This window comes from Conger conger, chromosome 15 (assembly GCF_963514075.1).
Source record: "Conger conger chromosome 15, fConCon1.1, whole genome shotgun sequence".
Taxonomy (NCBI): domain Eukaryota; kingdom Metazoa; phylum Chordata; class Actinopteri; order Anguilliformes; family Congridae; genus Conger; species Conger conger.
In genome coordinates this window covers 1,146,119-1,159,126 of record NC_083774.1, presented here as the reverse complement: position 1 = coordinate 1,159,126, position 13,008 = coordinate 1,146,119, and the positions used below count along the sequence as shown (strand labels likewise).

Sequence of the window (13,008 nt, the reverse complement as noted above, 5' to 3'; positions counted from 1 at the left end):
AGTGTAATAATGACATGTACATTGTGGGAGAAAAATATAATGTAACCTAGGACATATATATCCAGATATGTACAATGCATATAGTTAGAAAGCTGCTTGAAAGAATAAGATGTGCTTGTGACAGATAACCACAGAAATGTAGGGGAGGGGTGAGTGTTCTGCCACAGCATTACGTCATATGGGTGCACGTGCAGCGGAAAAGCAGAACAAAGTATACAGGCTGCCAAGACGGGCAGAAAGAACACTCTCCCAACGTTTAGCGCAAGTGCTTGTTATGATAAAATAATGAGGAATCGCACCCAAGGTCAGTTCCTCCGAAACCAGCCTAAGGAGGAAAGACGGATGATTAATGTTAGCTTTGTAGTTGCTGTAGCAGTGTGGTAATTGCAAAACAAATGTTACATGACTTAAAGGGCAGATGAGGACTCAGGAGTACAACGTGTGATGGAAAAGTACTGGACACTGTATGGAGATGATTGGCTTTTGCCATAATGTATTCATGTGATAAAGCAGGATGTGTAATGGTATAAGAATAGACTGTTAAAATCTAGAGTCTCACATTGGTGTGATGCATTCTCCGTGCTTTGTTTTGCTGCAGCATCAATAAAGCTCGTATTATTGTAACTCTACTTGCTGTGAAAGAACTGGGTTCTTTTAAACGGGAAAAGTTGCTTGCAAGTCTCTCCTAAGGAAAGGGAATTTCCCCAACAACATTTATACGGCCTACATTCCCTCTTTAGAGTCGCCCAACTTCAATGACAATTTATTTGAAATTCTCCATTCGGAGATCAGGCATTACCAGGCCCATGGTAATGTCCTACTGATCAGAGATTTAAATGCCAGAACAGGATCAGAGAATGATATCGTGGAGTCTGCTGGCAACTGCCACATTTTCAGAACATCCTCTGTCTACCTTAACCCCACCACTACCCAAAGAAACAGTCTTGATTATACTGCAAACAAAAATGGCAAAGAGTTAGTGCACCTCTGTCGATCCTTAGGTCTGTACATGCTTAATGGAAGGATCAGAGGGGACTCTTTAGGGAGGTTCACTTGTTGTTCAGCTCTTGGGGCTAGTGTAGTCGATTATGCAATCACTGACATGGACCCCTCCTTCATTAGTGCATTCACTGTCAGACCACAGTCACCACTTTCTGATCACTGTCAGATAAATGTATACTTAAAAAGAAATGGACAAAAGATAGCCAAAGAACCCGAGCCCTGCAAAACATTTCAGCTGAACAAAACGTTTAAATGGGCTCATGACAGTGATGTAAAATTTAAAACGGCAATCAGTTCACCGGAGACTACTAACCTGATTAAAAACTTTCTCTCAAAAACATTCCAACCAAACCAATCTGGCATAAATATAGCTGTAACCCAAATTAACAAAATATATTATAAATCAGCCAACAAAGCAGGTCTCAAAAACAAAAGTCAGAAATCTGGCCTGAGACCCCAAAAAGAAACATGGTTTGATGAGGACTGCAGAAGTGTCAGAAAAAAATTAAGACACTTGTCCAACCAAAAACACCATGAACCACAAAATTTGGAAAATCGTCAAAACTACACTGAAACACTGAGAGAATATAAAAAGATTTTAAGACACAAAAAATTTAATCATTATAATCAAACCCTCAGAGAAATTGAGGACTCTATTGAAAAAAATCAGTTCTGGGAACAATGGCACAAATTGAGCAACAGGAGCACACAAAATCTGGCTATACAAGACTGTAATACCTGGAAAACACATTTTGAAAACTTATATAAACAAATATCACCAAACAATCTCAATTTCGAACAGAACAAAATCAAAGAAAAACTAAAAATCCTAGAATCAACTATCAAAAACAATCAGAACCCACTTGACTACCAAATCTCAATTAAAGAATTAGAAGACCAAATTAGAAAACTTAAACCAAGAAAAGCTTGTGGCCATGACAGCATCAGGACAGAGATGCTTAAACACAGCACCGCTGAGCTGCAGCTGGCCCTGCTCAAATTGTTCAATCTCGTTCTCCAAGCTGGCTGCTTCCCTGAGAACTGGAGCTGGGGGCTTATTTCCCCAATACACAAGAGTGGAGACAAACTAGACCCAAATAACTACCGAGGCATTTGTGTAAGCAGTAATCTGGGGAAGGTTTTCTGCAGTATTATTAACGCCCGAATACTGACCTTCCTTACCGAACACAATGTCTTGAGTAAAGGACAAATTGGCTTTCTACCAAACCACCGAACTACTGATCATATTTACACCCTACACACCCTAATTAATCAACATGTACACCAACAAAAGAAAAAAAAAATGTTTACATGCTTTATTGACTTTAAAAAAGCATTTGATTCAATTTGGCAGGAAGGTTTATATTATAAAATTCTCCAAAGCGGTGTAGGGGGTAAAGTATATGACATAATTAAATCAATTTATACAAATAATAAATGCGGAATAAAAATTGGCAATAAAAGGACTGATCTCTTCACTCAAGGGCGAGGGGTTAGGCAGGGATGTAACTTGTCCCCTACTCTATTTAATATCTATATAAATGAGTTAGCGGTGTTATTGGAACAATCTACAGCCCCTGGCCTAACACTAAACAAGAAGGAAATTCCTCCTCTATGCAGATGACCTGGTGCTGCTGTCGCCCACTGAACAGGGGCTACAGCAGCATCTGGACCTGCTAGAGCAGTACTGCCAGAACTGGGCCCTGACAGTAAACCATAAAAAATCTAAAATAATGATCTTCCAAAAAAAGGCAAGATCTCAGGAAAGCAGACACACGTTCAGTCTAGGAAACGCCGCCCTAGAACACACCCTGTCCTATAATTACCTGGGTCTGAAAATTAGCGCCTCAGGAAACTTTGGTCTGGCAGTGAATTCACTGAAAGAAAAGGCTTGCAGAGCCTTCTATGCAATCAGAAAAAAATTCTTCCAGATTGACATTCCAATCAGAATCTGGTCAAAAATATTTGACAGTGTAATCCTGCCAATTGCTCTGTATGGAAGTGAAGTATGGGGTCCACTCAGTCAACAGGACTACATTAGATGGGAGAAGCATCCAATTGAAGCCCTACATGCAGAATTCTGCAGAACAATTTTAAACATCCAACAAAAAACACCAAACAATGCATGCAGGGCTGAATTAGGACGATTCCCATTGATTATAAACATACAAAAAAGGTCACTCAAATTCTGGATGCATCTGAAATCAAGTCCCAAAACAACACTGCAGTTCCACGCATTTCAAACCCAAGAGCTGAACCCCGAAAAGAGTCCACTAAGTCAGCTGGTACTGAGACTAACTAATCATCTCACATCTAACAAGAACATCTCTCAGGCCAGCACTGCTTCACAAACACAAATCAGAATAAACCAAATTGCTAAACAAAATAAAACCATTTATCTGGAACATTGGAACAACCAAACCAAAACACAAAACAAGCTTACTTGCTACCTGGCCCTAAAACGAGAATACAAATTGGCTGAATATCTTGTAACTGTCCGAGATATGAAGCAGAGACGACTCCTTACCAAGTACAGACTCAGTGACCACAACCTAGCCATTGAAAAAGGTAGACATAAAAAGTCCTGGCTACCAAAAGAACAGAGGATATGTGGTCACTGTATGACAGGTGAGGTTGAAACGGAGGTGCACTTCCTTCTAAAATGTGAAAAATACAAAAATATCAGAAAAAAATATTTTAATAAATTTAAAAAACATATCCCCAACTTTCTCCACCTAGAAGAGAGCAACCAACTACCGATAGTCTTGGGAGAGGGAACAACTGCACATATTGCAGTGAAATATGTGTCTGAATGTCACATACTCAGAGACAGTGAGTGACAAAACAAACACACACACACACACACACACACACACACACACACACACATATTAAATTTACCTGTTATATAAACTGTTATTATTAGATTAGCTTGTTATTAGTATGTTAGAAAGATGTGTCTAATTATATGTATGTATGTATATATACATGTGTATATACGTGTGTATGAATATGCATGTGCATGTATATGTGTGTATATATATGTATATATAGATTTATTATTGTTAATTATTATCCTTAATTTTTTTTTAATTTATTATTATTATTATTTTTTTTTTTTTATATAATAATCATATTACTGTGTTATTTTCATCTGTTTTAACATGTTCCTTGCCATGCTTTGGCAATACAAATGCAAATTTTGTCATGCCAATAAAGCAATTTGAATTTGAAATTTGAATTTGACAGAGAGTGAGAGAGAGAGAGAGAGAGAGAGAGAGAGAGAGACAGAGAGAGAGAGAGAGAGAGCTGTGGCTGAGGTCCGAGGGCCCTGATGCAAACACAAGCCTGACCGGGACACTGTGTCTGCCATCGGGGGTCACGTCATCGTATAACTGAAGATGTGGAAACGTCTGTGCTGACTTCCACAGAAACACCCAAAACCCTGGTTTTAAAATGTACCAATTCTGCCTCCAAATCTAGCGAGCTAAAGGAGCCGGAGCAGGAGACTGGGCCAGACGTCAGGACTGTTTGTTTATTCACTGTACTCCGTTCTGCTAAACCGCTCTGCAGATATTTTTGGCTGAATCCAAATGGTGAACAGGTGAAGCTCTGTCATTCAGGAGTCAGGTGAGGAGACAGGTGAGGTGAGGAGACAGGTGAGGTGAGGAGACAGGTGAGGTGACAGGTGAGGTGAGGAGACAGGTGAGGTGAGGAGACAGGTGAGGTGAGGAGACAGGTGAGGAGACAGGTGAGGAGACAGGTGAGGTGAGGAGACAGGTGAGGTGAGGAGACAGGTGAGGTGACAGGTGAGGAGACAGGTGCGGTGAGGAGACAGGTGAGGTGACAGGTGAGGTAAGGAGACAGGTGAGGAGACAGGTGAGGAGACAGGTGAGGTGAGGAGACAAGTGAGGTGACAAGTGAGGTGAGGAGACAGGTGAGGTAACAGGTGAAGAGACAGGTGAGGTAAGGAGACAGGTGAGGAGACAGGTGAGGAGACAGGTGAGGAGACAGGTGAGGTGAGGTGAGGTGAGGAGACGCAGGGCGGTGTGAGTGAAAGCGTTTCTGAAACGAGGTCTCCTCTCACGTCCTCCCACGTCCAGGCGTTCCCGCCCTTCCTTCCGGCGGATCGCCGTTCCGAGAAACAGGAAAGGCAGAGAGCCTCAGGATGTGATCAGAGCAGCCCGGAGGTTTCAGGAGACTGGGCCAGATGTCAGGACTGTTTGTTTATTCACTGTACTCTGTTCTGCTAAACCGTTCTGAAGATGTTTTTGGCTGAACCCAAATTGGCTACAACAACAGACCCCCAGTGCAGGGAGCCTGCCTCTCTCTCCACACACACACTGCTCCTGATCGCACGCCCAGAGCCTGCCTCTCTCTCCACACACACACTGCTCCTGATCGCACGCCCAGAGCCTGCCTCTCTCTCCACACACACACTGCTCCTGATCGCACGCCCAGAGCCTGCCTCTCTCTCCACACACACACTGCTCCTGATCGCAGGCCCAGAGCCTGCCTCTCTCTCCACACACACACTGCTCCTGATCGCACGCCCAGAGCCTGCCTCTCTCTCCACACACACACACTGCTCCCTGCTCCACCTCCTCACAGGCACGTACCCCCCCCCCCCCCCCCACCCTCCAGCACGGCTGCACACCGGCCCTCCCCTCCACCCACCTTCAGGAGGGAGGTCTGCCAGTTAAAACTCAGTCTGGGGGCAGCCTGGCGTGGCCTCCATTTGCCAGTGTAGCCTCGTGGCTAAGGTACTTGACTGGGAGCCACAAGGTCGGTGGTTCAATCCCCGGTGCAGCCACAATAAGAGCCGCACAGCTGTTGGGCCCTTGTGCAAGGCCCTTAATCCCACATTGCTCCAGATTGTCCCCTGCTTAGCCTAATCAACTGATCTCAGTCACTTTGGATAAAAGCATCTTTTTAACACTGGTGCATTTAACACTGCTGCCTGCAAAGTCACTGTAAATTTTACAACCCAATTGTTTAGCAGATGCCAAGTGGGGTTAAGGGCTTGTTCAAGGGCCCAACAGCTACACTGAGCTCCCTGTGACTACGCTGGGGCCGTAATTAATGGGGGGAGTGAGCAAGGGCCCCCCCCCCGCCCCACTGCAAATCACATCCTCTTCCTGTCCCTTTCCTGCCATCAGACCCACATGACCTCTTCTCCACCAATCAGAGGGGAGGCCTCTCAGATGGTCCATTGTGAGCCATCCTGTGCCGTTTATAGAGCAGCCCCGCCTTGTGTTCCACTTCCTCCATTAACAGCAGACCGTCCGCCCCGCTCCTGGCCTTTCACTGAACACCCCAATCCCTCGCCCCAAACCCCCCTTACCCCTCCCCAGACCCAGCAGCTGGTGAAAGCATTTTACACTCTCAGTGCAGCAGTGAGAGCAAGCAGCAGGCCACGCAAACTGCAGAGGAGGAACAACCCCCACCCACACCCCCACTCTCTCTCCTCTTTGCATTGTGGGGGATCCACGTCTGGTCAACATTGTTCATGCTCTCTGTTCTGTCCCCTTTTCTCTTTAAAACGCACATTTGGGTTCATCACATTACTTTACATGCGGTTCTTGAGCAAGGTTGTTCCAGGAGGGATTGTCCCCTGCTTAGTCTTATCAACTGTTAAGTCACTTTGGATAAAAGTCAGCTAAAAAACTGTAATGTATCACAATTTCTCTAAATGCCAGTCTTGGAATCAAGTTGTGTGAGAGTCTCTTTAGTCAGTTCAGCACTGATCACAGACTGGACCACACCATAACCACAACCATAACCACACCATAACCATAACCATAACCACACCATAACCATAACCACACCATAACCACACCTGAAGCACCACCATCAGGCTCCCGTCTGAAAAGCCAAGAACAGGCAAGGAGATAAACAGAGGGAAGCTCTTGAGGAAAAGGGACCATATTAGTAGCAGTAAAGGTTTTGCACAGATCCAAGGTTAACAAGCCACTCCCGCTGTTCCGCCTGGGCTGGGGGGAAAAACCTCTTTTAATCCGGGGTGGGGGGGGGTTCAGAACAGGCACAAAAACCCAGCCTGAACTGAGAGAGGGCAGAAGAACAACAAACTCTTAAACCACTCACCCTAAACCCCCCCCTCCCCCCTCCCCCCGTACCGCTCGGCACCATGGGACGCGGGTCAGGCCCTGCGGCTGCCATGGCAACGGCGGGTTTATGCGCAGAGGCCCGTGGTGGAGAGGCCTACGCAGCAGGGGGCTGGATTTCACACAGCCCAGGCAGAGAGGGGGGATCTCGGGTGAAGGAAGCTGTCTGGGGGCCGGGGGCCCATCTGGTCAACACCGCCCCTCCATCAGGGCCACTTCTCCCCCAACACCCCCCCTCCATCAGGGCCACTTCTCCCCCAACACTGCCCCTCCATCAGGGCCACTTCACCCCCAACACCCCCCCTCCATCAGGGCCACTTCTCCCCCAACACCCCCCCTCCATCAGGGCCACTTCTCCCCCAACACCGCCCCTCCATCAGGGCCACTTCACCCCCAACACTGCCTCCTCTGACATGTCTGAAGGCTGTGTGTGTGTGTGTGTGTGCGTGTGTGTGTGTGTGTGCGTGTGTGTGCGTGTGTGTGTGCGTGCGTGCGTGCGTGCGTGTGAGAGTGTGTCTGTAGTGTGTATGCCTCTGTGTGCGTGTGCATGTCTGTGTGTATGCGTCTGATCGTGCACTCTTGCGTACAGGTGTGAACGTGCACATACACCTTTCGGAAATCAGTATTCCAGGCCTGTGATTGGCTCTGGCACTGAGGCTCGGGGCCTGTGATTGGCTCTGGCACTGAGGCTCGGGGCCTGTGATTGGCTCTGGCACTGAGGCTCGGGGCCTGTGATTGGCTCTGGCACTGAGGCCCATCTGAGCTGAGCCACTAACCGCTAAACCCGCCAAAGCTCTCATTCAGCGATCATCTCTGGGCACAGGTGTGCCCGATTAGACCAATCACCCCCAGAGCGCCCCCACATTTGACATCATGATCTCAGACTTCCAGTTGATAGGACTAAGCAGAGACCAATCCCCCCTGGAGCAATGCGGGGTTAAGGGCCTTGCTCAAGGGCCCAACAGCTGCGTGGATCCACGAGGCTACAGGCTGCCAAGAGAGAGAGCAGAAACATGATGCAAATAAAATCCAGATCTGTGTGAGACGAATGTCCCTTAAACTCCTGAAGCAGTCTGACACCGCCCCTAACAGGAGGCAGTCAAAGAGAGAGCCAGCCAGCCAGCCCACCAGGACTGTGTGAGTGTGTGTGTGTGTGTGTGTCTGTGTCTGTGTGGGTGTGTCTGTGTGTGAGTGTGTCTGTCTGTGTGAGTGTGTGTCTGCGTGTGTGTGTGTGTCTGTCTGTGTGAGTGTGTGTGTGTGTGTGTGTCTGTGTGGGTGTGTCTGTGTGTGAGTGTGCGTGTGTGTGTGTGTGAGTCTGCGTGAGTGTGTGTGTGTGTGTCTGCGTGTGTGCGTGTGTGCGTGTCTGCGTGTGTGTGTGTGTGAGAGAGTGTGTGTGTCAGTGTGTGTGTGTGTCTGTGTGTGAGTGTGCCTGTGCCTGTGTGTGTGAGAGTCTGTGTGTGAGTATGTGAGTATGTGTGTCTGCGTGTGTGTGTGTGTGTGTCTGTCTGTGTGAGTGTGGGTGTGTGTCTGTGTGTGTGTGTTTGTCTGCGTGTGTGTCTGCATGTCTGTCTGTCTGCATGTGTCTGAGTGTCTGTGTGTGTGTGTGCGTTTGTGTGTGTCTGTGTGTGTCTGTGTGTGAGTGTGTTCATGTTCACACACAAATACGCACACGCCAAAACTAATCAATACCAGGACACACTCACTCTCACACACAAATATGCACATGCTAAAACTCATCAATACCAGGACACACTCACACAAATGCAAACACAAAAAAACTCATCAATACCATGACAAAATTAGATTCCCTGACAGTCTGTCATAGAGAAATGGCTCTTATATCACTTCATAGGTTTTTCAGCTCTATATTTTACATAGATATTATGTTCACCCCAAAATGAACAACTTATGACTGATTATAATCTTGAAATCTTTCACCAAAGTTATAATGGTTATAATGTCAACACCATCATCAAAAAATGTGGTCTTGGATATTTGAGTCATTGCTGAGATATTGTTACTTTCCATTTCTTAAGCATGCAGGTTAGGGACTGCAGATGAAAATGAGCTCATTAGCTACATTGATGTGGAAACTGAAAATGTTGATTAATGTGCACTGTCCCTTTTAAATCTGAAATGGCATCACACAGCTTTGCCCATATCAACTGTTTCCGGTATTATAAGTAGAACAATTAACCGCAAAGACAGCAATAATCCACAAATGTGCAACTCAGAGCTATTCAAATCTTGCTCCTGAATGTCAAATTTCCAGGTGAAGGAAATAATCGGACATCTTTGAATTGTTATAGATTAAAAGATTGACAGGGGAATTCAAATCCCACATCGTTTAAAAATATTGGTGCTGATTTTGATTGCTCTGACACCAAGCTGAAGTTTTATAGCAGAGATCAGCAACTCGCTCCTCGAGGGCCAGGGACTGCTGCTCCCTGTACCTGGGAGTCAGGTGTGGAGACAGTCTGGCCAATCAGCAGCAGGAATAACCCAGGAGAAAAGAAAGCTATGGATGGTTTTGTAATTACCGCACAGCAGATCACTGTAGGCATCACTTTCTGAAGCCAAGCAGCCCTGGGGTTAAGTGGCCAGTCTGCCGCCCTTTTCCTGTGTCTCAGCAGAGGTGGAGGACTTACTGGAAATCATCCAAAACTCCCCGGCCCAGTCCATACCATTCCTCTCAACCCCATCAGAACAAGCAGAGCAAACTGGAACAAAAATCATTACAGGTCAAAGTTCAGAGTACTGAGCAGACTTGCGCTCAAGTTTAAAAACAAAAAACAAAGAAACCAATTTGAGGTGAATCTTTTGGTCAACATTATTAGGCTGCAGGCTTCAGCTCCAGCAATAAGACGGGAGCGTTTATAGTTCAGGTAACGGACACAGGACACAGCTGACTGTGTCCACACATCAGGTGACCCCCGATATCAATCACAGGGGTGTGTGTTGTCCTGATATCAATCACAGGGGTGTGTGTTGTCCCGATATCAATCACAGGGTTGTGTGTTGTCTGGATATCAATCACAGGGGTGTGTGTTGTCCTGATATCAATCACAGGAGTGTGTGTTGTCCTGATATCAATCACAGGGTTGTGTGTTGTCCCGATATCAATCACAGGGTTGTGTGTTGTCTGGATATCAATCACAGGGGTGTGTGTTGTCCTGATATCAATCACAGGGGTGTGTGTTGTCCTGATATCAATCACAGGGTTGTGTGTTGTCTGGATATCAATCACAGGGGTGTGTGTTGTCCTGATATCAATCACAGGGGTGTGTGTTGTCCTGATATCAATCACAGGGGTGTGTGTTGTCCTGATATCAATCACAGGGGTGTGTGTTGTCCTGATATCAATCACAGGGGTGTGTGTTGTCCTGATATCAATCACAGGGGTGTGTGTTGTCCTGATATCAATCACAGGGGTGTGTGTTGTCCTGATATCAATCACAGGGGTGTGTGTTGTCCTGATATCAATCACAGGGGGTTGTGTTGTCCTGATATCAATCACAGGGGGTTGTGTTGTCCTGATATCAATCACAGGGTTGTGTGTTGTCCTGATATCAATCACAGGGTTGTGTGTTGTCCTGATATCAATCACAGGGGTGTGTGTTGTCCTGATATCAATCACAGGGGTGTGTGTTGTCCTGATATCAATCACAGGGGTGTGTGTTGTCCTGATATCAATCACAGAGGTGTGTGTTGTCCTGATATCAATCACAGGGTTGTGTGTTGTCCTGATATCAATCACAGGGGTGTGTGTTGTCCTGATATCAATCACAGGGGTGTGTGTTGTCCTGATATCAATCACAGGGGTGTGTTGTCCTGATATCAATCACAGGGGTGTGTGTTGTCTGGATATCAATCACAGGGGGTTGTGTTGTCCTGATATCAATCACAGGGGTGTGTGTTGTCTGGATATCAATCACAGGGGGTTGTGTTGTCCTGATATCAATCACAGGGGTGTGTGTTGTCCTGATATCAATCACAGGGGTGTGTGTTGTCCTGATATCAATCACAGGGTTGTGTGTTGTCCTGATATCAATCACAGGGGTGTGTGTTGTCCTGATATCAATCACAGGGGTGTGTGTTGTCCCGATATCAATCACAGGGGTGTGTGTTGTCCTGATATCAATCACAGGGGTGTGTTGTCCTGATATCAATCACAGGGGTGTGTGTTGTCCTGATATCAATCACAGGGGTGTGTGTTGTCTGGATATCAATCACAGGGGTGTGTGTTGTCCTGATATCAATCACAGGGGTGTGTGTTGTCCTGATATCAATCACAGGGGTGTGTGTTGTCCTGATATCAATCACAGGGGTGTGTTGTCCTGATATCAATCACAGGGGTGTGTTGTCCTGATATCAATCACAGGGGTGTGTGTTGTCCTGATATCAATCACAGGGGTGTGTTGTCCTGATATCAATCACAGGGGTGTGTGTTGTCCTGATATCAATCACAGGGTTGTGTGTTGTCTGGATATCAATCACAGGGGTGTGTGTTGTCCTGATATCAATCACAGGGGTGTGTGTTGTCCTGATATCAATCACAGGGGTGTGTGTTGTCCTGATATCAATCACAGGGGTGTGTTGTCCTGATATCAATCACAGGGGTGTGTGTTGTCCTGATATCAATCACAGGGTTGTGTGTTGTCTGGATATCAATCACAGGGGTGTGTGTTGTCCTGATATCAATCACAGGGGTGTGTGTTGTCCTGATATCAATCACAGGGGTGTGTGTTGTCCTGATATCAATCACAGGGTTGTGTGTTGTCCCGATATCAATCACAGGGGTGTGTGTTGTCCTGATATCAATCACAGGGGGTTGTGTTGTCCTGATATCAATCACAGGGGGTTGTGTTGTCCTGATATCAATCACAGGGGTGTGTGTTGTCCTGATATCAATCACAGGGTTGTGTGTTGTCTGGATATCAATCACAGGGGTGTGTGTTGTCCTGATATCAATCACAGGGGTGTGTGTTGTCCTGATATCAATCACAGGGGTGTGTGTTGTCCTGATATCAATCACAGGGGTGTGTGTTGTCCCGATATCAATCACAGGGGTGTGTGTTGTCCTGATATCAATCACAGGGGTGTGTGTTGTCCTGATATCAATCACAGGGGTGTGTGTTGTCCTGATATCAATCAGAGGGGGTTGTGTTGTCCTGATATCAATCACAGGGGGTTGTGTTGTCCTGATATCAATCACAGGGTTGTGTGTTGTCCTGATATCAATCACAGGGTTGTGTGTTGTCCTGATATCAATCACAGGGGTGTGTGTTGTCCTGATATCAATCACAGGGGTGTGTGTTGTCCTGATATCAATCACAGGGGTGTGTGTTGTCCTGATATCAATCACAGGGGTGTGTGTTGTCCTGATATCAATCACAGGGTTGTGTGTTGTCCTGATATCAATCACAGGGGGTTGTGTTGTCCTGATATCAATCACAGGGGTGTGTGTTGTCCTGATATCAATCACAGGGGTGTGTGTTGTCTGGATATCAATCACAGGGGTGTGTGTTGTCTGGATATCAATCACAGGGGTGTGTGTTGTCTGGATATCAATCACAGGGTTGTGTGTTGTCCTGATATCAATCACAGGGTTGTGTGTTGCCCTGATATCAATCACAGGGGTGTGTGTTGTCCTGATATCAATCACAGGGGTGTGTGTTGTCCTGATATCAATCACAGGGTTGTGTGTTGTCCTGATATCAATCACAGGGGGTTGTGTTGTCCTGATATCAATCACAGGGGTGTGTGTTGTCCTGATATCAATCACAGGGGTGTGTGTTGTCCTGATATCAATCACAGGGTTGTGTGTTGTCCTGATATCAATCACAGGGGTGTGTGTTGTCCTGATATCAATCACAGGGGT

General features: G+C 46.3%; 1 protein-coding gene across 3 annotated transcripts in view; it reads right to left on the bottom strand.

The window, feature by feature from the left end:
• LOC133111809 (tetraspanin-18B-like) overlaps nucleotides 1-13,008 on the bottom strand; it is a 33,298-nt gene that overhangs the window by 13,561 nt on the left and 6,729 nt on the right. The gene's annotated exons all lie outside the window — the stretch shown is intronic.